This window comes from Rhinolophus sinicus, chromosome 16 (assembly GCF_057876585.1).
Source record: "Rhinolophus sinicus isolate RSI-liver-muscle chromosome 16, RSI-T2T, whole genome shotgun sequence".
Lineage (NCBI taxonomy): Eukaryota > Metazoa > Chordata > Mammalia > Chiroptera > Rhinolophidae > Rhinolophus > Rhinolophus sinicus.
The window spans coordinates 49326599-49354177 of NC_142516.1; positions in this window are offsets into that span (position 1 = coordinate 49326599).

Genomic DNA, 27579 nt, shown 5'->3' on the forward strand with positions numbered 1-27579 from the left:
TGCTGATGGACTTGGAATACAGAAGCCTTGGAGGAAAGGCTGAGAGTGACCAAGCGCCGAGAGGATTAGTTTCTAGGAGCTGAAACGGTCATATGTGGCAGAAAACAGGCCAAAGGGACATCCATACTAAGAAGGGCCTTGAAAACAAGATCAGTCTCCTTCACACCAGAGCTTTTATTTTGCTTTTGGTTGTAAAAGGGCCTGTCTCCGTGTCCGCCGTCTAGGTCCTGTGGAGAGGAGCAGGGATGGGGAATGACGTGCTGAGGAGTATGGTAGGTAGAATAGGGAGAAGAAGCGTTAGTTTTGGGGAGAGAGACCTTGACACTCTCTGGTTTACAGCCCTACATTTTCTTGCAAACCATCTCTTAAGTTTGTTTTTCTTGAATGAGGATAAAACTTAAAGGAGGGATCTTGCAACTTCCTATTAGAGTAAAGGCCTGACCTGAGCTGATTTCTGCATTAACTAATGAATAATTAATGGAGTCTGTTATGTTAGGTTTTTGTTTCGCATGTTGATGAATAATACTAACATAGGTTTTTGAAGATGTATAGAGTATACCTTCAAGTAAACCCTATAGTCTTTTCCTTGTATAGTCACAAAGAAAATGGTTATTTTTCTAGTTATACCATAGGGCACATTCTGGAATTTTAATCATGGCTGTCTTTGTCATGAAGGATGTCTGTACTGTTATTTTGATCCCTCTCCCCTGGAGCAGGAGTGGGTCATCTGCATGTGGCTTGCCGGCCTTGGATGTGGCGGGTGTCTCGTCAGTTCCCTCTCTGGAATTGAGCGCTCTCCTCTCTGCTTTCTCATCACGTGTGTCATCATGACAGACACGGGGACGCCCACTAACAGTTACTTGCATATCAGTTATATTTCCAGCTTTAGATAGATTCAACATTGGAAAACAGAATTGCCAGAATGAGTGAAAAAACCTCCCTTAATCTGTCCTTTACGTCTATGGAGGATTTTAAAGATGCTACTGATGTTAATTCCCGTTCATGTGGATGAGGTTGGGAAGACGGATGCAGCACATCCCTTCTCTACAGAGCAGTTTTGGACCAAGGCTCTGTCACTCTGTGTGCCCACCTCCCAGCCTCGCCCACCCCCTGTTGTGTTACTTGCATCTTTGAACCATTTTGTCCTAGTGTCATCTGCCTCATGTTGATGTTTTGTGGCATCTTTAAAAAAAATTAATTTAAACAATTTTTAAAGTAATTAAAAAAATTTTTCAATTACAGTTGACATACAATATTATATTAGTTTCAGGTGTTTTGTGGCATCTTTAAATTGGTTGAACCCAGATATCTCAGTCATCTTATAACTGAGCTGATACTTAAAAACAGTTATGAGAGAGTTGCAAATGGAGAATAGAATAAATAGTTTATGAAAAGTCATCAGAGAATTATCCAAAATTCAAGTATCTAGTACCGGAAATAAGTAACTTCCAGATTGAAGTGATTGTGTCAATACTATTCATGAAAATTCAGGTGAAGGGCCTTTATTTTATAGTTTATTATACTTATTGGATTCACTATATCTAGAATTATATCTTATTTTTGCTTCCCAAACTTGCTTAGTTCGTACTAAATTTTGGATCTTATTCTCCAGCTGATTATATCTGTGACTGAATTACGCCAGAGCTTGTACCCTATGAGTACCTGAGCAGTCTAAAATATCCTGGCTTACCCTGAAAGGATAGGTCCCATTGGGGTGCCATTTTGTAAATACCGATAAACATTAGGGTCACAGAATGACCATATGACTGGGTGTTCTGGAATAGTTCCAATGTTAATGTACTGTCTTGCAGTCCCTGTAAGTACAGTGGGAACCGTTAGATCACATGTCCCCAATTTTTATTTAGAAAAACTAGTTTGCACTTCTTTTCTGGTTTTCCTGATCCCCTGGCTGGTGCCCCAGGATGCCTGCTGACCTGCCTGGTCTGGCACTGGCTTCACACTGACACTCCGATAGTCCTTCTGACTCCTGAGTTCCAGTTTGTGCCCCAGTCTCTGCCATTAGCTCCAGGGAGGGGTTGTTGTCTTGGTTTTGGATAGGAATAAATACCTTTGGGGTTATTAAGACTGTTACCCTAGAAAAGATAAAATCTTTTCCCATGATCTTCCAATTTCACTATGGTGTTTCTGGGCAGTGTGGGTTAAACACCCATCTTAGCCCAGGGCTGGAGGAAGTTCTGAGTGCCTTAAACCCTTCCCTGATTTTCCCTGCACGTGCCTGAGTTACAGAGGCATGTCAGTCCCTGGCTGTGTCTTCCTTCTCTTCTGCTTCCAAGAGAGAATATGGTCACCTTTATTGATTTTTCTCCTGATGTGCTTGAAGGACAGTTACCTTGCTTTTATAGGTTTCTGACTTGGAGGCTAACTATGTCCTTCTCACTTTCATTTATTCATATGTAATTATAAATGTTTGGGTGAGGAATATTACATTAAATCGGTCTTCCTGGAAGATTTCTTGTAGCCTGTTTCTCCATTAAACCTTTATTTAGTACTTTTGTAGTACCTTTGTTTTTCTGCTTATAAAAGTAATATAGAAAGTATGAATAATTTATTTCTTTAGACAAATTTCTAGAAGTACAGTACTAGGTCATGTAGAGCATAAATATTTTAAAGACCCTTAATATATATAGTGAAATTGTATTCCAGAAAGTTTGTAGTAATTTACCTTCCTGCCAATTGAGTAAATGAAAAACAAAAATTATTAGAATTGAGTATTAATATTACTAATAAAATTTTTGCTAACTTGATAGGTGAAAATATCTTATTTTCACTATTTCTAAAATTACTGGTGAGATTTATAAAAAAAAATACATAAATAAGCAAACAAATACATATTAGCACCTTAGTTGTAAACAGCAAAATCCACTCTGACAAGCCTACACAGGCATAGACTATTCTGAGGATTTTAGGTGGTTCAGTGTCTCTGGGTTGGGCGGGATGGCAACTTCCAGCAACGATGGCCAGAGCTGTGCCACACTACTGGCCTGATGAGGCATCTGCCGCTGCCTGTGCTGCCACCTTTACCAGCAAAATTGAGACCAGGCCACACTTAGAACTGGTTTCCCCCCACTTTTGAGAAAAAAGTCTCATGTGGCTGCCTCTGACTGGGGAAGCGATTTTCCTGGAAATTATTTTGGGATGGTGGTTTTCATAGTGTGGGAAATTATCGAAATATAGGGAGAATGTACACAAATTTGGGTGACCACAAGCGACTAAACCAGTTGGACCAGTACCTTTCACCATGGATTAGTGATGCCACCTTCATCATATATTAAATTTGCATTTTAGAAAATATATAGATTATTAAGATTAGTTTCTGGTATGGATAACATTTTATTTGATTATTGTCATATTCTTGAGATAGTGCCATGATTAATGTATTTTTTGTGTTATGTTGTAACCACTCGTGATGTATATTGCATTTCTTTTTCAGTTCTTATCCTTTCCAGATTAAATTTGACCAATATATCAATTTACAGAAAATAGATTGGTATTTTTGATTAGAATTTATTAAACCTTCACATTTATTTGACAACTATTGACCTTGTTAGAATATTCCTTCTTTTCATCTATGTATGTGGTATATATTTTCATCTAGTTAAAAAATTGTAATGTTACTTTATAAAGTTTCGCAGTTTTCTTCATAAGGGTATTCCCATTTCTGACTAAAGTTATTCTAAAGTATATATTATTATTAATATAAACAGACTGAGTATTCCTTTTATTTCCCCTGTTTTTTCCTGCCAGACAGGAAAGTTATTAAATTTTGCATCTATATTTTGTGTTAGACACTGAAAAACTTATTAATTCTAAGAAAATTCTGGTTAATTTTGTTGAGTTTTCTAAGAATATATAGATATATGCAAATATTATGTTGGTGCAAAAGTAATTGAGGTTTTTGCAATTATATTTAATCTTTTAAACCACAATTACTTTTGCACTAACCTAATAACAGCCATTTTGGAACATAAGGCAACAACTAAAAGAAAAGACATGAAAAATGACTTATGTAAAATTAATTCAATGAGCTAGGTGTAAAAATACCCTGGAAGGGGAGATGGTTCTAATTTTGTAATAATGCTTGCATTCCCTCTGTACGGATATTCTAAGTTACACGTGTAAAGCTGGTGATTTATAGCACCCAGGTATGCTCTGTAAAGTCAACCACATGCCTGCCTCGGTTTCCCTGTAAATCTATACCACATACCCAAACACACATGGCGTTTTCTCCCCACATACAAGTTCCTAAGCTCCACACTCAGATTCTAGGTAGCAACACATTAATTCAAGCAGAATGATACCTCAAGAAGTCTCTGTAGCCTCGCCTCTCCATGGGCTCACCGATGGAGGGGATTTCGTAAGTGAAAACAGGCCAGGTCTCACTCAGTTCAATCTTCCTGCCCCAAGCCACTCTCTTCCTTTCGACAACTGAGCCAGGTGTTTGGAGAAGTGGCGGTGGGGTTTGTGGAATGTTACACTTAGAAGGTTAAAAAAAAAATAAAAAAATCAGTAAATAAGCTCAAACAAGTGGAAAGAATTTGCCTGCTTTTAAGACTTCAGAGATCCCAAATTATCCTGTCTCTCCCAGGCAGGCTAACAACTAACAAAAGGGAATTAGTTATATAGAAATTCCCTAAAAAGCCACAGGAAGATTAATGCCTGAGGTTTATAATAAGCATCATTGGATAATGGCTTCTAATTCCATAGGGCATGAAATATATGTAGAGAGATAAACAAATCCTGAACAGGGACAGGATCCTGCTTGGCAGATTTTCCCAGGGACGTCAAACATTTTAATAAGTAGTCATTTTTTATTTGTGGCCTTAATGGCAGTTACTAGACAGCCCCATTCCTTGGTTGTTCATTGGCAGTCTAGCCCCCACTCCTTCTGGGAAGACCCCACTACCCAGCTTCTGCACTTGGCCTCTTGAGAGTACAAATAAAGAAAGTGAGTACATGGACTGAATGAATCCACTTACTTGGCTTGGCCCATTCTGAGGTCCACGGAAGAAGGTGGGGTTTGGGGGTATTTTAGCCGTAAGATAACTGAAGGTTCTATTTCTTGAGGTTTTTGAACACTGTGACTCCTTTGTGATCGGTCATTTTAGGTTGGTTCTTAATGAATTTAGATTTTTGGTCATTTTAAGTTGGTTCTTAATGAACTTAGGAATTTGGCTCTGAGCCAAACCCAAGTGCAGCCGATTCTGCTCTTTCTGGTCGAAATGGAGCGGTGTGATGGGATTTGGGAAAGCCTTGTCGTGAAGTGAGGAGGTATGTTAAATCAAACATATTAAAAGGCCAAGGTAGGAGCTTTCTCAATACTTGAAAGATTACAGGATATTTGAGGTTGGAGGAGGTTGCATTTACAGCAGGAAATGCAATAGCTCCTGTCACATCTTGAGGGAGCTCTACAGGGGCTGTAACTTCTCCCGCTGGGCTTAAATATTAGAATCCTTATGCAGCCCTTTCATGAGCCCTTCAAAGTCTACTGCGTGTGACTTTAGTATTGCCACAAAACAATGTCCCACACATTTCTTGCTGACTAGCAAAGACCAAGAGTGTGCAATTGCTGAAAAGTTAAAAAAAAGAAACACATCAATTTGATGTGTGTGGGTAATAGCTTGTGGTGATACTGCTTTAGAAAATCTGTGCAATTAATGATTTTGAATGTTAACGTCACAATGAGATCTGGAAAAAGAAGGCCGAGTCCCCTTAAAGCTTAAAGTTCATTTTGGAAATGGACTGGAAATCTGCTAGAGCAATGATTAATTCTAAAAAAAAAGAAAATCAGTTAATTATTATGGTCATCAATTCCATGATGGAATCCTGCCTTTTTTGGGGGGAAGTGGGGAAGTAAGTTCCTTCCGATTGAGAAAGGGCTATAGGGGTTTTGACATGGAGGACACGTGGCTAAAGCTTTTGGAATTATGAACCTGTTTCCTGCTTTTAAAATCTTTACTTAAATATATATATATTTTAATTAAGTAATGGCAGAGTCATTATTTTAAATTGATATAATAGAAAATTACATTTTTTAAATAGAAAATGGGATTCAGTGGAACAGTATTGTTTAATCTCAGTGTCTATGTCTCTTGATAAGCTTTTATGTTTGGATCATAAGTTTCGGGGATCATCTATAGCAGAATACACTATCCATGCAAACTCAAACACAGGCACTGAGGGCAAATTCACAGACCAGTTTAGAATGGATTATAGACACAGTTTAAGAATGGATTTCCACGGGATTCACTCCCTGAGTTAAGGTTTCCTTCACCGATGGAAGAGATGGTGGGAAGATTACCATTGGAAGAGAACAATAACCTTTAGAAATACAATTAAAATTAATCTCCTACATGAAAATTAAGTTATGCGCTCTATTGACTGTCTTTTGTGTGTGTGTGAGAGAACACTTACGTGCTATTCTCTTAGCATATTTAATTTTGCAATACAGTATTATGAACTATAGTCATCATTTTATACATTAAACCCTCAGACCTTATTCTGTTGGCTTTCATTAAATGTATAAGTCAGAGACCTGGAAAGAAACAGGTGAAACACTCAAATTGAAGAATTTGAGGAGACTAATAAGAAGGGCCTGTTTACAAGAGGCAGGCAAAATTTAGGGAAAGCAAGAAAGGATGGTGCAATACTTTGAGGGTAGTAACAATGGCAAGTCCTTCGCATCCCTGATTGTTCTTCCCTCTAAGCAGCTGGTTGGAAATGGGAATGTCTGTATTTCTTCATTCTTTGAATATTTGTTGAGAAGTTAAGTGGGATACAGTGGATTTCTCCCCTAGTCCCTCCATTGCTCATCCTTGCCCCATGAACTTTCTACAAAACAGGTTCTCCAGCATGTGCAAAGCCTTGTCTTTAAAATGGGATGACTTAGGGGAAATGCTTTTTCTCACTTTTTTTTTTTTTTTTTTTTTAAACTTCTGGTGGCGTGAACTCTATCAAGCTCCTTTACTCACTCTAGGGGAGATGAATTGACTCATCTGATTGGTAAATTTTGGAAAAATAACTGGTCTTGCTTATGCGGACTTTCTTCTCCTTTCATTTAGGAATGTGTCTTTCTGTAGAGGACATGAGTTCTCTGCCTCCATGCCGAATATTGTGCAGGGGCCTCTCTAGTAGGGAGGGCCTGCTGCTCTGATCAACTTTTCTATGACTGGATGGATAAGTTTATGTCTTTTTAATTCTAGGTTTCAATATTAGCAATTGCATTTGGCTAACAGAATTATTCATGATAAAAACTCTTATTAAACTAGGAATAGCGGGAACTTTCTTAACCTGATCAAAGGGAACCACAAAAGCTTAGACAAAAAGTCATAGTTCATGGTAGGATGTTGAAAACTTTCCCTCTAAGATGAGGAGCAGGACAGCGGTATCTGCTATAACCATTTCAATTCAATGTTTTACTGGAGGTTCTAGCAGCATAGTGGCCAGGCAGGCAACAAAACCAAACACAATTTAAAGATTAGTAATCAGGAGAGATTAAAATTGTCGTTATTTAAGATGAAATAATTGTACAAAAATGCAAAAAAGTTTTTGAATAAGTTATTAGAAGCAATAGATACACTTGGGAAAGTTGCTGTATATTAAATCAATATGCCAAAATCAGTTGAAACGCATACACTATCAACAATCAATGTAATTTCAAAGAATTTTAGATTTTACAATAACTATAGAATGACAAAGTACACAGAAATCAATAAAAATAAAATGTAGGTCCTTCATCAAGGAAATTATGGTGCTCTTCAAAGGTATTAAATTTCTAACTAAAATTAGAGGTGTTTCATGTAGTTGGATAGAAAGATGTCATTTGTCTTCACATTTATTCATAGCTTCATAGAAATTATGATTAACATCAAAATTGTTTGGATTTGTGTGTGTGTGTGTGTATGTGTGTCATTAGTCAACAAACAGACTCCACAGTCTATTTGAATAAGCAAAGGGCTTCTGAGGAATGGAAACACTGTTGAAGAAGGGCAAACTAGGGACTTAAACAAGAACAAGACTTGCCTTACCACGACTTTTAATAAAGTTATAGTAATTAAGACAGTGTGGTATTGGTGCAGGAACTGATGAAAGGCAACTTGGACAGATATAGGAAACTCAAGAACAAAGTCAGGGTATGTAGAAATGTGCTTTAAAATAAAGTTAAATATGTGGCCGCCTTAAGAACCAGCAATTTTACTCCTAAGGAAATTCTTAGAAAACTTTTTTGCTGTTGTACACTGGGAGACAGGTTCAAGAATGTTCACAAAAGCAATTCTTTTAGAAGCAAGCAAACGAAAAACTGGAAACATTTCAACAGGACAAAGTAGGGTATATGCATATAATGGAATACAATGGTAAAAAGAAATGGACTACAGCTATAGAGATCAAGATAGATGACTCTTAAAAGCATAGTCTTCTTTTGAAGTCACGGAAGAATATATTTAGTATGATGCATTTATATAAAGTTCAAACCCAGGCAGAGCCAAGCAATACATTGTTTAGGAATGCATTATTTATAATAAAATCTTAAAGAAAAACAGAGGAACAATTATCACAAAATTCAGAATATCGGTGACTTCTGTGAGGCACGAAGGTGGTGTGGGATGAGGGCAATCTATTGGGAAGGAGCTTCCAAGTAATGGGTAAAGTTCTACATTGTAAGCTAGGTGTTGGGTACATGGGCATTTATTTTTTATTCTTCTAACTGTACATATGAATACTGTATTTTTCTATGTATAATATATTTCAGCAAAAGCGCAACCACAAATCATAGTTGACAGGATTTGAAACTGTGGGAAAAAGATTCAATAGCCAAAAGATGACATTGGGGGAGTGCGAAGGAGCTACCGAGTTTCCCCAAAAATAAGACCGGGTCTTAAATTAATTTTTGCTCCAAAAGATGCATTAGCGCTTATGTTCAGGTGATGTCATCCTGAAAAAGCATGCTAGGGCTTATTTTCTGGTGAGGTCTTATTTTCGGGGAAATACAATAAGCATAATGCCCTGCTTGGGTCTTGAACTACAGCTGGCAGCAGCCTGGCTCCATGTCACCACTGAGCTCTTTCTACAGGATCTGGCACTTTCATCACCTGTGCTGGATATACCTCTCGACAAGAGGAGGGAAAACATGGGTTTGATTCTGCAATAATGGAAAGTTCAGCCATGGAAAGTGCAGTAGGAACATCACATGGGCTTTACAAAGGACAGAAGCTGTCAGCCATGCAGGGCTAAACTGTCTTCAGCTTTCTTGCAGCAAGAATGGAACCAGTGTGTATTCTGATACCTTTAGAAGTCAAAATGCATCCTGGGCTGCTGAGTGGTTAAGGCAAGTAGGTCTCACCTAAAGTATAGCTCTGATTTGTGTCATAAGTCATTTTTTAAAATTACTAATAACTGCAATGTCTATTTCCTAATCATTTGAAGTTTGAATACATTTCAGCAACTTGAAAGTTTCCTCCATAATATGTCCCTGTGCACTGATATTCTGTATGCCTTCTTGAATGGGAGAGAGGAAAATGGCATTTCATTTAGACATATTGTGAGTAGTTATTATTAGAAATTAGTATTTGGCTTGTCTGGCAAATATTCTTGGTAGGGAGGGGAGTTCATCAGATCTGATTCTGCATCATTGATCTGTGTCATTGTTAATAAAATGTTGAGAACTGCTGGGCTGAAGTCTACAGAGAAATGCCACCAGGCTGCATGGAAAAATCCCTGGGCACTTAAGTAACCTCCAAGAGGTGATGTCAGCAAGTGGGACTAAATCTTGCTAAGCAGCTGAAAACACGCTGAAGGCCCTCTGGAAATATTATGGCCATTGAGCAGCTCCGTTGTGTAAGTCATGGTTATTAACGAAACTCAAAAACCCAACTGTCAGGCACCCAGGCTTTTCCTCAGCTGCTTGTCTTCCAGTTTCTCTCAAATGCATCTTGAAAACTAGTAATGAACAGAGAACAGCACGACGTGGGTGCTTGAGTCAGTGGTTCTGAGTCCTTCCTTCCCATTCTTCCCAGTGCACGGAAGAAATGGACACCAGCTGGCAGCCTGCGCGAGAGGCTGTCGGAAAACTGCTACCTTGCTCATCTCGAAGGATGGCAAGGAGAGTTCCATTTCCTGAGAATTACTGGTAGTTTGCAAACCCTATCGGACACTGTGTGTGGATGGGGAAAGTTCAGAAGCCCCGTGCGAACAGTTGGCACATCGGAAATATTTGGTAAGGGAAGAGAGCAGACCCAGAGCATTCTTTTCTTTTTCATTAGTTGGATTGCAGGCCAATGAAGAAGTAAAAAGTTCATGTATTTTCTTTTCTGGGACCCAGGCCAGGCTTGTGGAAGACTGAGCATAGAAAACTGATTATGAAATACTCAGGAACTAGGAGGTGGCATCATGTCTACTCTCATTTCCTCACCGCAGGAGTTCAGGCTACTTAATGCCACTCAGAAATCAGCTTGCAACATACTAATGTCTGTCTGTCTGTCTGTCTTTCCTATATTCTTGTTAAAACCATTGCCAAAACTATTTTCTATTTGTTAAGAAACAAACGCTGGTTAATGATTTGTAGTTTTTGCATACAAGAAGGAAAGAAAGATGGTAAATCTAGATCTAAGCTTCTGATTCTTTTTATTCCACAGACCCCTTTTTGGCTCAAAAACTTTATTTATTGATGTATTATCATGCCGCGCCATATCTAGTTGTTATTTTCAAATAAATTATTTTTACAAAATTAGGTAATTTTGATTATTAGATGAGATGGAAATTCACCCACACACTCATGATCATAGCAGATGATAGTTTTAAGAAAGAATATTATATTGTTGTAATTTATATGGACATACAACTGAATCGACATTCTTCAGATAACATAATTTTCCATATTGCTAGAGTCTGTCTTCATAGTCATCAGTTCAAACAGTTGATTAAAAATTCATACTCTTTAAAGAAAATATTGGAATAGTTTTCAAACATTGTTGTCTGAAAATATCTGCATATTTTGTTTTAGTATATATTTTTAATCCATCCTCTAAAAATACCATGCAATTCAGTGTCCTGTTTTTGGCACTTAACATACATTTTTTTTGTTTTATTGCATAATCATACACATAATTTTAATGGTTGCATTATATTCTATTTAGTAGACTTGCCAACAGTATATTTAAGCATCTGTGATCGTTGACATTTAGATTATTTGCACTAATATGCTACTAATTTTATGATACACTAATTTAACACTAATTTTATGATAAAAATGCTATCATAAACATCTTCCTGCATGTAGCTTTTTCTTTAATTGGATTGTTTCTCCAGGACGTTACTAGATCAAAGGCTAACCAGTTTTCCAGTTCCTGATGATTGTTGCAATAGGCTTTCTAAAACTATTGCATGAGTTTACACAGCTACAGACCTTATACAATAGCGCCAGTTTCACACAATTCTCAATGTAATAATTATTAGTTTTATAGGTTTTAATTTTTATCAAATTAATAATGAAATCGATTCTTTAATGTGTTTCTTACTAGTTTTTCCATTTTGTGAATTGTCTGTGTACATAGTTTGTCTCTTGTTCCTAGTCATCTTTTAAAATGGTGTTTTTTAATTGCATTATAAAAATTTGATATAAGTATTTCTGTGAATATTTTTTTCCTCAGACTTATCTTTTATTTTTTTGACATACCAAAACTGTCATTTTTGAAATAGTCATTCTTTTCCTCTGTGGTATCACTTACAAAGTCATTTCCTCTCTGAAGCATTGGTTGATGCTCAATCCTATGTTCTTCTAGACTTTTTATGATTTAAATAAAAGCAATTTTTGAAGTCATGTGAAATCTTTGTGGAAAGCTTACAATATACAGATATGCAAAAAAGAAAAAAAATCAGAAATCCTACTTTCTAGAGAAAATCCTAGGTAACATTTTTTGTATATATCCTCTCAGATTATTTACACTGTAAATATAGAAAAATAAATATTATAATTATACACATCTTTGTGTATAATGTGTAAAAGAATTATAATTATACACAAAAATGGTATTGCATACAGAGCATGTACTGTTAGGTAAGCGCCATATTTTTCCTACATTAAGATGTACCCTATCTTTCTATATCAGTGAATATAGATGTCCCTCAGAATTTCAAATGGCTACATACCATTCCATTACACATTTAACCATTCCTCTTTAGCATCAGACGTTGGGGTTTTTTTCTATTGCAAACAAATCTGAGATGAAAAATCTTCTACAAACATTTTTCACACTTGTCCCATTTCCAGCAGGTAGGGATTTCTGGGGTCAAGGAATTTTAAAAAAAGAGTTTTGATTAAATTCTCAAATTGGCTCCCCAAAGGTTGGCCAGTTTCAACTTCAGCTGGTTAAATTTGACAGTGCCTTGTTTCCTATATCTATGTAATTCTCTTTAATTTTTATCAGTTAGATAGCTAGAAGATAAATAAAGATATCGCATTGTTACTTTAATTTGTATTCTTTCCCATTAGGTTTTATATAGTTGTGTAATTTGGTTTATAGTTTAAAAATCTGATGTAGAGTGCCCTTCCCCTTCCCCTTTTTAGTGGAGTTATCCTGCCTTGAAATCAGTTCTTAACCTTAGAATTAAGGGGAAAAAGAATATTCTCCATGCCAGAGCAACCTTCCAATTGCTGCCATCTACATGTACAAGGAAACCACTCTCCTGCTATTCTGAGCAATACAATTTCTATTAAATTGTAGTAATTGCTATCAAGTAAGGGCAAAGCTATAATGTATGTATGGGGAGCCGTTTTTCCCTAAAACTGGTATTATATTTTTGTATCACTCACATGAGGAAGAGAGATGTCCTAGAGACCCAGAAGCCAGAATTGAGAGAAGGGATCCTAAATGGGAAATAGAAGAGCTAGATGGCTCTTGAGCACAAAGATGTCAAGACTGTAAGTTGTGGGTATAAAAAAGCCCCCAGTAGGTGGAGATAAAACAGTGATCATACCTCCACATGGAGGGTTTCTGGGCCAATGCCAGCTCAGTAGGAAGGAAGCTTGGAATAGCTGGAAGCCCATAGGCAAGTGCACTTACCCTGCCATGGAGGAGGAGAATTGAGGATCAAATTGGCAACTTGGAGTACAGATTGCTAATTGTCTCCAATGTTTTAATAATTGAACCACCAATTGATGGCTGGGCGTATAGCCATCCATAATAAAGACCATATTCTGCAAATTCCCTTGCAGCTGTTTGTAGCCATGTGGCTGACTTCTGATAAAAGGAATGTGTGCGCAGAAGCAGAATGCATCTCTTCTGGGAAAGGCCCTTAAAGAGAATGAGGATGCCCCTTTCTCCTTTTGCTGTCCAGAATGTGGATGTGATACTTGGACAGCATAGTGGACACTGTTGATGCCCTGCTCAGCTCCCCTTTTCTGGGCCAGGACTCCCCCCTCACCCCCCCACTGTCAAGAATGTTGGTAGTTAATGGCTCAGAGCTGACACGTTCTCCAGGGAATTGTCCTTGGTCAGTCTTTCTTTTTGGAAGGGGCACAGCAATTTCAGGGTCTGTATTTTAGACTAAGCGGGAAGCCACATATCGAAGATGACAGAAAACAAAGTAGAAGGAAGTGTTTTCTCTGCGGATTATGACTGTCTGCCTCTGGAATTTCTATGTGTGAAGTGCCTTGGAAGTATTTGGGAAATTAAGAATAATGATCACAGCCCGTTGGTTCCTCTTGCTTTAGTAAGAAGGGGAAGAAAAAAAAAATCACTCCATGCTTGCGCCAGTGATTGCAGGCATGTCTAGAAGAGGATTTGTCTAAGGGTGTCACTTAATACATGATCTCAGCAGGTAGACATTTGACCATCTGACTAGGCATTTAATACAGTGATTAAGCATGGGCTTCCATGCTCAGACAGTTAAAATCCTGACTCCATTGCTTACTTGCTCTGTGATTTTGACATTTCTCACTTGTAAAATAGGCCTAATATTACCAACATTGTAGAATTGTTATTAGGATTTAATACGTAAAACTTATATACCTAGTATAGGTGGGTACACGTAGAGCCATTCTCCATAAGCATACATTCCTTCTCAGCTTTAGGACAGGAAAATAGAGATATTTGGAAAATTTCAGAAACGCTTTCCAAACTAGTACTTTCAGATTATTCTCATTCTCTATAAGGGCATTTCCCAGAAAGGGGTGCACTGGATTTGCTGATAGCTTTTCCCATAGATGCTTTTTCATTGAAGAAGGAAGCGGGAACTTAAATCTGTTATCTTCATGGCTTACTGAACCTTGATTAGCTGCTGGAAGAAAATATGAAGTAGTCAAACCTTTCTCTTGTTCTCTGAATAACTTAGCCTCCATAGGAAGCTACCACTCTGAGTCAACATGAATATCTGCACTAAAATTAAGAGCTGTCGATGTTCCCAGGCTTGATTGGACAAATTGAATCCCAAGGAAGAGGAACAAGTGCTTAGGACAAGAAGATTCAGAGTCCAATAAGGCCACAGGAAGAGGAGAGAGTGTAATTGAGAGACAGGCATTTGGGCAAGAAAGGTAGGTGGCATGAAAGTCTGGGTCCCCTGTCCATGTAATTTACTATGGATTTTCTTAAGTCCAATCCTGAATATTTAATATCCATTATACAACAAATTTGTTCTGTGCCTGCTCAACTTTATTACAGTACCCAGCTGACAATGGGTAGTTCCAAGTGCAGAGTCATTTGGTGTCCTGCACAATAACTGTTTTTCAAATGGAGAGTAGCTTTCTGGTAAAGAAGGCCTGTTCTGGAGCCTTTTTGGCATGTGCTGCAACTTTCCTATTGAGGCTTGCCAGAAATTCTATGAGCATCCTTATCCACTATGGGTACCTTCATCAATGTTGTATCTACTGTGTCACATAGACTGTACCACAGTCAGGACCTCTTCTGGGTTCTGGTCACCTTTGAAACTGGCAGCCTTGTACGTCACCAGATAGAGCCAATACTGTCAGATCCTGGCCCTCATATCCTTGGTAGTTATTTGTACACACCGAAAGCTATTTGCTATAAATACCCATGACTCTGCATGAGGCATTTTAGCAGCTATAGGAAAATTTGTAGTCCATGCACAGAGAAAACTAAAAGTGCCAGAGAATTAGTGTCCCTGGAAGCAGCCCTCAAGCAATGGCAGAAGGGTTCGCCACTTGTTTGGGATAATTTTGAAGTGCATTCTACACAGTCTCCCAGAATTCCCCAGTAGGACTGAACTGCAGGTATCCATGATGGTAATCTTCTTGATAACAAAGACTTTAACGGTATCCTTCTCTTTCCTGTCTCACTTCTTCCTTAGTATCCCCTTTCAACTAAACTACTTGTACTCACTTCCTTATCTCAGAATCTGCTGTTAGAGAACCCAGTCCAACACATTTTGAAAAATGGATCAGCACAATATTCTTGTGTGTAGTAATTACTGCTTCTAAAAGCCAAAGAGCCACAGAAAGCACTGTGCCTCTTCCTTACAGGTATAATGTGTAACCCATAATGACTAGCCCACAGCAACTACTAGTTTTTTAAGCTTAGAAGAGATATCCTGAAGTATCCCAGACTATGTTATATCTAAAAATCTTTACTAAGGTAGCAGCTTTCCAAGACTCCCATGGTCTGGCATACGGGTCATTACTAGGGCATCTTGCTCGCTGAATCCTACTTGCATGTTATCACTAATATAATGGGCCAGCATAAAGTTCAGAGGAATGCCAAAAAGATCAAGGTACCTAGAGAGTATGTTATGATGGAGAACAGGAGAGTTAACATAGCTCTGGGGCAGGACAGTGAATATGTACTGATGTCCCTGTCATGTGAATCTAAGCTTCCTTTCATTCTTTCCAGTACTGTGAATTGAGTAGACTACATTGACCACACTGATCTCTGTATATCAAGTGCCCAACACTGTCTTGATCACACTAGTGAAAATAGCACATCTACCAGAGCAGCTGTGCTTGGGACAACTACCTGGATAAGTTCCTGGTAATTAATGTAGTTTGTTTAGGAGTCAGACAGTTGAATTGAACAGGGATGTGATGGAGATCACCATACCTGTATTCTTTAAGTTTTTATGGTGGTGTGAGGTATTGCTTCCTGTTTTATTATCTTGGTTGGGAAAGTTAGTAGGGGTAGTTCTAGGAATTTGACTTTTCCTTTCATGATGGCTTTTACTCCACACATAAGGAAACAAATGTGAATATTATAACCTCTGCTAAGTATTTATCTTTCAATGATACACTCAGAGCTTGGGGAAGTAAGTTCTTATACTAGCTGTGAGATAAAATTAAGACATATAGTAATTTAACACGTGACCTCCAAAGCCCCCTCCTCTAGAGTATCACATTGACATTTGAGTCTTCCACTATTACTATTAGCTCAGACTCTATATGTATTGGTCTTCAAAAAGCCCGAGTGTTTCTTTTCCCTAATACACAGTTACTATGGCAAATAACTGTAAATCTCTTGGGGGAAATATCAGAGGAATATTGACCATTATACTTATAGCTGTATTGCAAGATCCTTCCTCAAGAGGCCCTGATTTCTCCTTCAATCAATGGGCTCTGGGTTGGTAAACTGGATTTGACCTGGGTGAGGAAGTTTTATTTTCCATTGTGATGGCTGACATCAGTCTTCTGCTCTCTGGCTCTCTTCATCTTTTTTTTAATCCTACAAGTTGAGCAACGCTGTAGTCAGCTACCTATCTCAATAAATGTTCTCTTGGTTAAGTCACTATCATGTGGGTTTACAGTCAAATGAATTTTGAACATCAAAGTAATATTCAAACTCAATGACAAGGCTTTTATATTTATAAATGTATAATCCACAATACACATATAACAATTGTGAATTTTTATGTATGGAATAATGCTGGCTAAAATTAGTTGAAGAAAAAATTGGGAAACATGAGGAGAAACTTGTAGAATCATGGTTGGTCCTGTAGCGCATCTTTTATCTGGCAGATCAAATAGCAACAAACAAATAAGTGTAGATAAGATTTTAATAATAAAATAAAGTAATTAACAGAACTATATTGAATATTAAACCCTGAAAAGAGAAAATGCATTTACTTTTTAAGCATCTACTAAGCATACCATGCCAGTGAGGACCTTTCTTAATGTCAAAAAATATTTGGATATCCCTTGTGTGAAATCATAATATCAACAATCTACTATGAGTTAAGTATATGGGTAGATGTGGTTGTAAAATGACAAAGCCAGGGTCAATATCCAGTGGGCAAGGAAACTTGTGGATGGGATTTTTGGAAGGCTGATTGGGTTGAGTCTGGAAAGTGGAAGTACATCTTCGTTTTCTTTTCTGTCCTAAGCCCTTCCATGCCATCTCCAAAATGCTATCTGATGAGTGAGGGGGTTAATAAAAAAATATTTTTGACTGGAAATCTCTTATCAGGTACACTATAGCTATAGGTGTGGTCCTTTTCTATGGTTGAATTTGCAAGTTGAAAACTGGTTCTTTGTGCTGGTGAAATTAACTTTCCAGACGTGGTACATCTGTGAACAGAAGGATCAGTTCTTGTTTGGTTAAATTAGTTGGCAGATGGAAAGCAATTAGAAATGTGCCTAGCACATAGTAACTGCCCAATGAAGGATGGTTATTGTTACTCTTTAGTGCCATGCCTGCCTGCCTCCCAAAGCCCCTTTCATCTTTCGCATCTGGCTCAGGTCTTCCTCCAGGACCCCTCTCAGGATACCCCGGCCCAGTCACACTACAGTGTCCGCCATACGTTTCATCATTTAGTTGTCTTCTAGCTGTTTCCTGGTATTGCCATTATCCCTTGTGCTATACTGCAAGCACTTGGAGGTACAATGATGCCAAATCTTTCTAAACCCTGCAGCTCAGAGCAGGTAGTACAGCATAGCAATTTAGTGCATGGTGCTGGTGAAGACGGCTTGGGTTCAAAACCTGGCTCCTCCACTAACTAGTTGTATAATCTGAGGCAAGTTATTTAATATACGCCATTCATATATTTGTGTCTATAGCTTTTGCTTTCTTTTGTGTGATTTTCTGCCTAGCAATAGGATTACCGGTTCAAAAGACACTGCTTAGAGCTGGATGACTTAGCAAGTTAGTTATATCACTATGCCTCACTTTCCTCACATGTAAAATAGGGATAATGGATTCTCTCCTAATGTGGCTGTGACAGTTAACAGATAAAACACATAGTCTTTGGCAAATAGGAAACAGATAAGTGTTAATGCTAGCTATTATTTTTGATTGATTGAAATACTTGGGCTAACATTTCCTTTTGAACAAAAGCTCTCCTGGTCAAAAGATAGGAAATTTGAAAAAGGAGAGCCAATGAAATTATTCATTTACGTGAGGCTGTTGAATTATCTAAGGTTTGCAATTTTGCATGCTTTCCTGGCTATCTATATCCATGAATAATTAAAAGAGTGCTGAATTTGGTATGGTGGCAGCTTTTCACAAGATCTACTTAAAACATGAGCTATAAAAGTTGTTTTGGTAATCTGGAGGGGGGTAAAAATAAAGAAGTGGAAAACTATTAGATAGAAAATCCTAAGTTTTTCTCAGCTGCATAATAAGACCAACTTTCTTCTTGTCTGTATAAACAATTTACTTTTAGAACAGAACTTACGGAATGCAGACCTGGGATGGGAAGGCAAGATTCAATTTGCGGGGTCATGCTTGGTGAGAAAAGTGTTCCCAGAAATAATATTTGAAGAAGGATTACATTCTGAACCCTGGTCAATTTCTTACCTCCTGGCAAAATAAATTACAGTGCTGGGCAGGTTTCAAGCCCCTCCAAATGACAGAGTTGATATCTGATGAGGTTCTGTTTGGGGCTTTTTACACACATTTCAAATGGCTGCCAAGACATTTGCCTTTTCACTACATCTCTGTTAAGCACTAAAGCTCGTGGCTTGACGTGCTGCACAAGCTGCAGAAGGAAGTGGATTTTGACAACTTGGTGGGTCCACAGATTTCAACAGAAGCTGAGATCAGCTGGCAAAGGAAGAAGAGACACAGTCCTGTGGTGGGACACTTAGAAATGACTTTGATTTCCCATATGGGGATAAGAAAAATCTCTATGTCTCTGCTCTTAAAAGGGTAAAAAATGGTCAAACAGTTTTGACTGAGGATTTGAAATAAGTATATATAGAGAGATACACATATATATTTACATATACATACATATATGTATATAAATGTATGTAATCATAAATATAATATGTAATCATATGTAATGTCATTTTATATAATATGTATAATTATATAACATGAGTATGTGTATGTGTGTGGTGTGTATCCTCTGAATATACTCATATGCACACACACAAACATAGACATACAAATTCACTCACATATGTTTTCTCCTCTATGTTTTTGGCCATATTAAAAACAAAAAAAGACTGAGTTTAGATTAAAAAATTATTTGGTAACACTTATTGCCAAACACTGAATGCTGAATCTGCAGTAAGCAAATAAGACTATAAGCCCGATTGATTCACATCGTGGATTTAACCATCGGAAAGGACGGAACATTGACTATCTCCTGGGTGATAAACACTGATCTGATCTGCTGTCAATGTTCTTTATAAGAAGACTGAAGTCAAATCAGGATGGAAAGAAGAGATTACATTGTAAAACAATGCATGTATAATTGAAATCATTAGAGGGATAGGAACTACTTTATCAAATAGATAAGCGAAAGAAATGCCTACAACATACACACTAACAACAAATTAAAAAATAAAAATCACCAAAATTCTCTGACTGTACTGGATGGATTTAGTCTTTGTATGGAAGGCAGATTTATGGCTAGTAATTTGTGTCCTTCAGAATTTAGAGGCAGGAGGCAGATGAAAATATAGCACATTCAGCAAAACCTCTCTGTAGCCGACTGTTGGACAGAAACCCAAGTTTCCTGAAAACTCATGGAAAAGTCATTCAGAGTCCTAACTCCTGGACCTTTATTATGATTGTGGAGAAAATAACTTTTAAAACCTGATATGTTCACTTATGCACAAAGGTATATTTTTAAAGTATTGCAAAAAAGGTAAATTAGGAATATTCTTATATTCCAAATGACCTGGTATTATTTTATTTTGCCATAAATTGCATGTATCCCAATGTGATTGAAACCCTACCAGGGTTTGAAGTTATAACCGCAGCTAATGTATTTGAAAAAATAAAAAGCTTTTTGTCAGTATGGTTTCTGCTTCAAACTGTGCAAGACACACTTATTCTCTAAGATAGAAGGACCTTTTTTTTTTTCTTTTTAAACAAAAACTTTAAAAGACTAAGCAGGAAATAACACACACTAACAGAGACATTTTAGTCAAAAAGGAATAATTGAATGCAAGTGAGAAAAGGGATTTATTTTAAATTAAAGAATTTTGACAGGACAGCTAAAGAACAAAGGGCTGTATTCTATATTACTATTTTCCCAGGGGTTCCAGGCTCTCATAGACTTCAATGGGAGGGCTACTCAGAGGAGGGAGGGCTGGAGCTGAAGAAATATGGATCAAAGCAATCAGCTTAAAGCATCTCAATCTGCCTTCCATAGGCCAGCTGTTCAGAAAGTTCTATGGCCTTCCACAGTCATGCCTGGCTTTTCTGAAATGGCAATTGCAAGACAGTTAAAATCCCAGCCTGAGTGACTGGGTTTGGTTTAAAATACCGTGTTAGGTTTTTCCCCTATATTTATACCGTGGTTCAATGGGGTCTGAATGGGTTGACTAGTGACAGTGGACTTATGGTTGATGGAAAAGAGGGACGTGACATAAAAAGAGCTGTTTCTTGGCTGAATAACACAGAGAAGTTACCTGACTGAGACAAGGTTTGGCCTTGGCTTCTCCATGCTCACAAAGTGAGCCAGAGAATGGCTGTGTCGCTGAGGAAAGAATGTAAGATTTGGGACCGATCACCCTGGGTACTAATCCAGCTTTTCCAGTTCACAGCGGGATCTTAGAAAAGCCCCCTACTATCCTCCGGCCTCAATATCCTCACTTAAAGTGGGGCTAATAATACCTACCCCAGGAAGGTGGGGTGAAGCTTAAGGGAAAGCTGATGTGAGAGAGAATAGCAAAGCAAGTGCCTTAGTAATCATTAAATTAAATACACGTTAGTTTTTCTTAAGAGTTCCGTCTCCATGACTTTAGAACTAGGTTCACGTTCCAGCTCCACCTCGTGTTCGTCTGTGTGACCAGGCAAGGCTCTTTAGTCTCTCTGAACCGCATTTGGATCATCAGTAAAATGCAGATGCAAGCAGGCCCTAACTCAAAGGCTTGTTGAAAACAGGAGAACAAGTAAAGGATAAGATTAAAAACAAATAAATAGAACAGGGTAAAGCATTTCGTACAGCTCTTGGAAGATAGTAAATGCTCCATAAATAAATAAATTAAATAAATAAGCCATTTCGTATGATTGTGCCCCAATTCTCTGTCAGTCTGTTTGGCTATTTGTCTAAACCAGTTCCTAAACTCTCCTCTGGAGCCTGAATCTTCATCGTTTATCAAGGCGTCCGCTTCTCCTGCCCTGATAAAAAGAGGCTAACTGCTAGGATACACATTGTAGCACAGACCTTTGTCCACCTTCGGGATTTGAAGACAACGTAAGAGTCTGCTACTAGGAGATGGGGTGTAACTTACAGTGCTCCTCACCCCGATATCCATCACCTTCCCACTGGGCCATTCTGGTTTTGTTGCCTGTGGGACAATAGAAAGACAGTTTTAAAATTAGATTGACTGGATCATATTTTATAAATTTGACGCATTCATAGAGAAAACTATATACAGAATGATGATATGTTCTGCATATTCCTCATTTTCCAGCAAGAAACAATAAAAAAGGACATTAAAAACATATATAAACTCAGTTGGAAGAGGCCTTTCTGTATTCTCTGCTTCCTTCTTACCAAATACCTCGAAATGAAAGTATTATATCAACTGAAGGATTTGTTGTGTAAAACATAAAAAAAGAAAAGAAAAAAAAAGCAAAAAGATCCTCTGCATAGAATGAAGATCTTTTGCACAGAATGTAGGTTGACCAAGATTGCAGTACTAGTACCAAACTCCCCAAGTCTGGCTAACCTCCTTTCAGGAAATGATGGTGTGCGTGTATTTTCCTAGAGAGAGAATGATGGCAAAATGACTTTGGGAGAGTTTTTCATTGTTCCATTACTTGTGGTAGTTGTAAGTCCTACAGTTTCTTGAGAATGGTTTGAAGCAGACCAGATAAAGCCAACTTCTTTTGCCCCCAACGTGATATTGTGGAATTTATGCTGGACTTGTTGGAAGACAACTTGAGTTCTGTTAAGTTCTGTTACTTAATAATCATGAAATCTCAGATAAATCGCTGGATTTCTTTGGGATGTAGTTTCCTTATCTGTAAATTGTATGTAATAACTAATATCTGTCTTTCCAAACACACAGATGGGTTGTCAGATTCAAATGAGAAAAGCATTTGGGAGGCATGCTACACAATGGGGAGACATTACTAGGTCACCTCTACAGTATGGTTTATTCTGTGCCAGTGCCTATTTATCCTCATTATGTGATCATCATATGTGAATAACTCAAGTGTGCATGAAGCATGTGACCATAATGAACCAATGATTTGTAGTTCTCAGGTAGACCTGTATAGACTTTTATGCACTGTTTGGGATCTAGCAGCATTAAATGGTCTACACAAATGAAAGTTATCTTTTTTTTTTTTTTTTATCACTGGGAAAGTTTCCAGGACATTATCAACACGTGCTAAAGTTTCCTACATAGAATGTAATACTGAAACCTCTGCTACCTTACACTTGGGCTCACAACTTCCATATGATTTGCCTCTCACTTATAAAAAAGCCACAGACCTTGTCAGCCAAATTCCAAAGTGACATTCAGCAGTGGATGGATTCTGTTTTGGTTTTGCTTTCAGACTGTCACAAAAAAACTACAGAAAGCCTGGACACACGTATTTCCCTTCTCCACCTTTTTTTTCTTTCTCTAGAGCTCCACTAACCTGTTTGTTTCAAAACCACTAACACACACATTCACATACACACCTTCAGCAAGATTCTTAAGAGATTGCTTTCCACATGTTGACCATAGATCAATTTAACTATACAGCACTGCCCTTGGTTATCATCCCTCCTGAAACCATGTGGAATACTCATCTTCTCTAATCCTGGTCTATAGTATTTCCAAAGTACTTTACAAGCCCAGAGTAACGGCCGCTAATGCTTTGCAGCAGCTGAGCTGGTAGCACACATGATATCTTAAATGTAACAATCAAAGGAGCACGCAGGATCTTGGTATTTCCGCTGGCTTGCAGATGTGCTGTGTCCAGGTCCAAAATCTGTAATGTCAATTTTAGACAAAAGAAGCTTAAAATAAAATAAAGTCTCCCTGCTTTGTGTCAACAACTGAGCTAGAGTGAGAGAATGCTCCCTGATAGGGAGACTGCATGTATTGTGTATCAGTTATCTGACCCCTACAGTAATTTTTTTTTTGGATGTGTGTCCGTGAGCAACCTTGCTCAAGATTTATGTAATGGAGGGCATTGTTTTATTAATCTACACCATGTGGAACTCTCCAGGTGCTAAGCTTTGATCTTCCTGCCCTCTGGTGCATTAAGTTTTCTAGTACTCATTGACAATGATGTTTGTGATTTAAAGCACTCTTTTCCTTTCTGCAGAGGGGGAGCCAGAAGGGGTTCAGATAACTCTACATTGAACCAGAGACCCTCGACTTCTTTCCTTGTTTGGTTGGTCTCAGTTTGGTATAAAATTTACTCAGATTCAGTTTAGGAGAATTTGATCAGCAGTCCGAGGAGTAAAAGAATATCTTTCTGCAACATTTTATGGCACCTTAGATGACTGCTGGAAATGCTAGACTTGGCTGGCTGGGGAAGCGTGGTCTTCGTCAAAATGGTATGGGAAGGTGGAAAGTAAATGACGATTTTCCTTTTCTGCCTGCTAAGAGCAAAAGCGACAAAGGGTTGGGAGGAATGAAAAGAGATACAGACATTCAGAGATTCGTTGTGACTTTAGTGCCTGTCGTGACTCTAATAGCATTAAGAACAAAAGTATAAAATTTTTCTAATAAAGAAGTATAATAATGAAGCAACCTGATTTGTTATATTTCAGGAAATACAGCATTATGTTTGAGGGAAATATAAATACCAAGCAGGTTAAAGGCAATAGAATATATATTCCTTAAGGATATAGAGCCTGGCGTAAGACTGTTTGTTCTAACCCCCCTTTCTACTACTTACTTGTATTAGGTTTCCTACCTGGAAATGGGGATAATAGTATCTACATCCAGGTTCCTGAGAAGATGAAATGGACAGTTAGTGCAGGGCTTGTGCATCCCAAGTGGTAGGTGTTTGCTAATACCTTACTCAAGGCCTTTGGCTATAATACCCATGATTTGCAACATGAATTACTTTTTCTTCTTGTCCCCACTTTTATTATTAAATAGTGTGACATCCTTGAACTTCCTAGACTGGCAGAGATCAAGGCTGGGTTCCTATGTAAACAGCAGCCCTTTACTGGGGAAGAGAATAAATTTCAAAAAGTACATTTATGTTCAAGAGCATTATTATCGGAGGAGGAAATTAGGGAAGAGGCACAGGGATGTCCTGGGCTCGTGGAATCCTTATAGCTCTGCAGGGCCACCCCTACCTTCTCTCTTGCAGGTAAGGGAGATGCCCTTTTCCTCAAACCTCTCCATCCACAGGAGAATACAAAAAGGTGCTCTTGCCTTTATCACAAGAAGATTCGTTTTGCTTCTTCTTAAACTTCATGTAAATGGGATTGCACACTAGATACTCTTCTGTGTCTGATTTTTCCATTTAGTAATGAATCTAAGATTTATGAGTGTTTTTGCAGATATCAGTAGTTCATTCTTTTTCATGACTGTGTAGAATTTCACTGGATGAATATATCACCATTTATTTGCCCATTCCACTGTTGGTAAGTTTTCCGTTTTTGGATACTAGACATAAAACTTGAGTAAGACGTTTTAATAGTAGCCTCCATCAGTAGTTTTTGTAGTGATGTGCATACTAACTTTCTTCTTGCTCAAAATCAAGTTCAATTCAGGAAGGCTTTATAGTCTCTAAGCATTTTCTGTCTCTCTCTCTCTCTCTCTCTCTCTCAATCTCTCTCGTTTTCCTTTGGTCTTGACTCTCTAAATCTGATTGTCTTGTAAAGAAGGGTTTAATTGTTATTACTCGGGTCAGTACCAACCACCTTCATTAATAATGATAGCTAGCTGAACTGTAACAAATGATCATCAGATGAGATTCATCACGTTGTTTGCAGAACCACTGAGTGATTCCATGACTCTTTTGGTCTAGCTCAAAAGAGAGATGAAAAATGCCGAGACTATGAAAGAGTCATGTCTCTAAACTACTGTGTATGGGACAATAAAGGATTTTCTAATGAAGGCTCTTCTACATCCATATTCATTTTGAGGAGATGAATGTGTGATACTTTGAAGCCAGCTGAGCTGCTAGACTCAGATGTTCGAGGACTCCATTTCTTGCTCCTGTAACGTTAGGCAGAAGTTAAGAGGCAATTTACCCCAGAAGGATATGAGAGAGGGCATGCCTTACTCGGTAACAGACTGAGCTTATCCTGCACTCTTCATCAGTGGTCAATGCTAGAGGCACAAGTCATGGGGGTAACACGGTTGGAGATAAATGGAATGGTTGGGGGGACTAAAGGTTAGAATCTAGCAGCCCCGTTTTCTTCTTCAGGCTGCACTGAGATGGAGAAAGAGCTTTCACAAGACTTTGTAGTACTGAACAGTGGCCAAAGAGAGGAAAGGAAAGCAGACGAGAGTGCCAGGAAGCCCTGGTGCTTTCTTTTCCTTTAGAAAAAACGTACATGCTGGGAGTGCATTAAATGAGAATGCATTGTTAGGCCTCGGAAAAGGGTTTTCTGTGGGCCTGGGACTTTCAGTGTTAAACTGGGAAAGTCCTGGGAAGACCAGGAACTTAGTTACTGGAACAGATTTAGCAGATCCCTCAGAGTTCTAGATTGCACTATAAAGGATCAGCTAATGCAGCAGTTTTAAAGTTTGTTTCGCAGAAGACTAACCTCCCTTCTTTTGAATGCAGCATTTAGGTATTGTTTTAGAAACGTAGATTGATAAAGCAGAGATGCCCTTTTCCAAGAGGGTGGGTGTATGGATGCTTGGAGAAGACTCCATCTAACCTACCATCTCACTGTATAGACAGAGGAACTGAGGCAGGAGATATCAGAAACTGGAGGCATTACATTTAGTTTAAGACAAACCTGGAACTGAATCCTTCTAGTCTTTAGTCTTTAGTTGTTTTTGGCCTATTACCACTATTCTTCAAAGTGAGAGCAGGGCACCCTTAAATCAGAATTACTCTGGATCCTTGTTAAAAATACCCACCGGGGACCCCGTCCTAGGCCTGTTGTTTGGGAATATATCAGAGAGGGGTCTGATAACAAGTTCCCAGGTAATTCTTATGAACGTGTGGCAGCTTAAGTCCCACCACCCCTGCCCCTTACTCCAGGATTCCTGAGAGGTGCTCCTGGAATCTCTCAGTCATATCCTTTGTGATTTGGACATTTGAGCTTATTACAGTTTATTGAACAGACTAATAAACAAGGTCCCAAATCTTAGGAAACAGGCAGGCTGTATAAACTACAGATCCTTCTGCTCATATTTGTACCTACAAGAGCCAGACTGAAGCTCGATTCTTCTCTGCCAAATCTTCATCTGTCAGCTGGGAGGAGGGCCTTACCCATGTTGGCCTGGGCTGGCCAGTGGGATTCACTCTCTTTCATCATACAGAGGCTCCTCTGTCACTGCGGTAGAAATAGTTTCTTCCTTGGACAGAGATAGATGAGTCTTCCCAAGGTCCTATTGAGAAGCTCTGTAGGATCCTGGCGGCTTCCATTCCTCTTGTGTTGAACCCAGTGGGTCCTGTGACGACTCCAAGGGCATGACCCAGCATGGTATGGCTTATGTGACTCTCCTTCTTTTCCCCTTCATTCCATCTCTTTCAGAAACATCCTCTCTCTTTGTGTCATATGATTGGCTTTGACTTTGAGAAAGTTGAGGGAAATAGGAGATTTAAATAAGGATATCTTGCAAGCTCTTCAAATTTCCCTAGGAAAATATTCCACTGTCATGATTCTGGGGTGGCTAATGTAAGTAAGTGTTAATAATTAGCAACTCCTGTGCTGAAATCCTCTATATTGTCTTTTTTTGAGTCTATAATCTTAAAAAATTTTTTTGTTACAGTGAAAATTGTTTACAGCTTTATTCTATATATTGGGTTTGCTTTAGTTTCTTTCTAGGTGATGCAAATAATACTTTCTCCTACCCTTACCCCAGAAGCCTTCCTCATATTCCTGGGCACGGGCCTAGGGTCCTTGTGGTTCTCACGTCCATGCTCTCAGAGCAAGGAGTATGGGTGGGTGGAGTAGGTCAGCTGTGTTTGGCAAGGAAAGCACGTTCTGGAACTGAGGAAACCAAGGTTAGAGTGGGCTAGATTGGGAAAGCTACACAGGACTGTAACAGTGTGTAGAATTAGGGATTCACTTCTTTAAAGC